Below are 2,500 nucleotides of genomic sequence, written 5' to 3'. Positions count from 1 at the left end.
TGGCCAAAACAGCCCAAAAACGGGCCAAAACTGGCCATTTTTTGCTGCGCGAGCGAGCGGAGAGCGGCGAACAGCGAGCGAAGCGCGAGGCAGCACCGTCCCTGCTATACGAAAGCCCCATCCAGCCCTGTGCCACCCGGGGGGTTCCAGGGTGCTGAGATGGCTGACATTTTGCTCCGCTCACGACGGTCACCGCGCCACACAAGAACAGCCCAAAAACAGGCCAAAACAGCCCAAAAACGGGCCAAAACTGGCCATTTTTGGCTGCGCGAGCGAGCGGCGAGCGGCGAACAGCGAGCGAAGCGAGAGGCAGCACCGTCCCTGCTATACGAAAGCCCCATCCAGCCCTGTGCCACCCGGGGGGTTCCAGGGTGCTGAGATGGCTGACGTTTTGCTCCGCTCACGACGGTCACCGCACCACGCAAGAACAGGCCAAAAACTGGCCAAAACAGCCCAAAAACGGGCCAAAACTGGCCATTTTTGGCTGCGCGAGCGAGCGGCGAGCGGCGAACAGCGAGCGAAGCGAGAGGCAGCACCGTCCCTGCTATACGAAAGCCCCATCCAGCCCTGTGCCACCCGGGGGGTTCCAGGGTGCTGAGATGGCTGACGTTTTGCTCCGCTCTCGACGGTCACCGCGCAATGCAAGAACAGGCCAAAAACTGGCCAAAACGGCCCAAAAACGGGCCAAAACTGGCCATTTTTGGCTGCGCGAGCGGCGAGCGGCGGACAGCGAGCGAAGCGAGAGGCAGCACCGTCCCTGCTATACGAAAGCCCCATCCAGCCCTGTGCCACCCGGGGGGTTCCAGGGTGCTGAGATGGCTGACGTTTTGCTCCGCTCTCGACGGTCACCGCGCAATGCAAGAACAGGCCAAAAACTGGCCAAAACGGCCCAAAAACGGGCCAAAACTGGCCATTTTTGGCTGCGCGAGCGAGCGGCGAGCGGCGGACAGCGAGCGAAGCGAGAGGCAGCACCGTCCCTGCTATACGAAAGCCCCATCCAGCCCTGTGCCACCCGGGGGGTTCCAGGGTGCTGAGATGGCTGACGTTTTGCTCCGCTCTCGACGGTCACCGCGCAATGCAAGAACAGGCCAAAAACTGGCCAAAACGGCCCAAAAACGGGCCAAAACTGGCCATTTTTGGCTGCACGAGCGAGCGGCGAGCGGCGGACAGCGAGCGAAGCGAGAGGCAGCACCGTCCCTGCTATACGAAAGCCCCATCCAGCCCTGTGCCACCCGGGGGGTTCCAGGGTGCTGAGATGGCTGACGTTTTGCTCCGCTCTCGACGGTCACCGCGCAATGCAAGAACAGGCCAAAAACTGGCCAAAACGGCCCAAAAACGGGCCAAAACTGGCCATTTTTGGCTGCACGAGCGAGCGGCGAGCGGCGGACAGCGAGCGAAGCGAGAGGCAGCACCGTCCCTGCTATACGAAAGCCCCATCCAGCCCTGTGCCACCCGGGGGGTTCCAGGGTGCTGAGATGGCTGACGTTTTGCTCCGCTCTCGACGGTCACCGCGCAATGCAAGAACAGGCCAAAAACTGGCCAAAACGGCCCAAAAACGGGCCAAAACTGGCCATTTTTGGCTGCACGAGCGAGCGGCGAGCGGCGGACAGCGAGCGAAGCGAGAGGCAGCACCGTCCCTGCTATACGAAAGCCCCATCCAGCCCTGTGCCACCCGGGGGGTTCCAGGGTGCTGAGATGGCTGACGTTTTGCTCCGCTCTCGACGGTCACCGCGCAATGCAAGAACAGGCCAAAAACTGGCCAAAACGGCCCAAAAACGGGCCAAAACTGGCCATTTTTGGCTGCACGAGCGAGCGGCGAGCGGCGGACAGCGAGCGAAGCGAGAGGCAGCACCGTCCCTGCTATACGAAAGCCCCATCCAGCCCTGTGCCACCCGGGGGGTTCCAGGGTGCTGAGATGGCTGACGTTTTGCTCCGCTCTCGACGGTCACCGCGCAATGCAAGAACAGGCCAAAAACTGGCCAAAACGGCCCAAAAACGGGCCAAAACTGGCCATTTTTGGCTGCGCGAGCGAGCGGCGAGCGGCGGACAGCGAGCGAAGCGAGAGGCAGCACCGTCCCTGCTATATACGAAAGCCCCATCCAGCCCTGTGCCACCCGGGGGGTTCCAGGGTGCTGAGATGGCTGACGTTTTGCTCCGCTCACGACGGTCACCGCACCACGCAAGAACGGACCATAAACAGGCCAAAACAGCCCAAAAACGGGCCAAAACTGGTCATTTTTGGCTGCGCGAGCGAGCGGCGAGCGGCGAACAGCGAGCGAAGCGTGAGGCAGCACCGTCCCTGCTATACGAAAGCCCCATCCAGCCCTGTGCCACCCGGGGGGTTCCAGGGTGCTGAGATGGCTGACGTTTTGCTCCGCTCACGACGGTCACCGCGCCATGCAAGAACGGACCAAAAACAGGCCAAAACAGCCCAAAAACGGGCCAAAACTGGCCATTTTTGGCTGAGCGAGCGAGCGGTGAGCGGCGAACAGCGAGCGAA

Source organism: Musa acuminata, unplaced genomic scaffold (genome assembly GCF_036884655.1).
Source record: "Musa acuminata AAA Group cultivar baxijiao unplaced genomic scaffold, Cavendish_Baxijiao_AAA HiC_scaffold_443, whole genome shotgun sequence".
Classification (NCBI taxonomy): Eukaryota; Viridiplantae; Streptophyta; class Magnoliopsida; order Zingiberales; family Musaceae; genus Musa; species Musa acuminata.
This window is presented reverse-complemented; position numbering follows the sequence as displayed.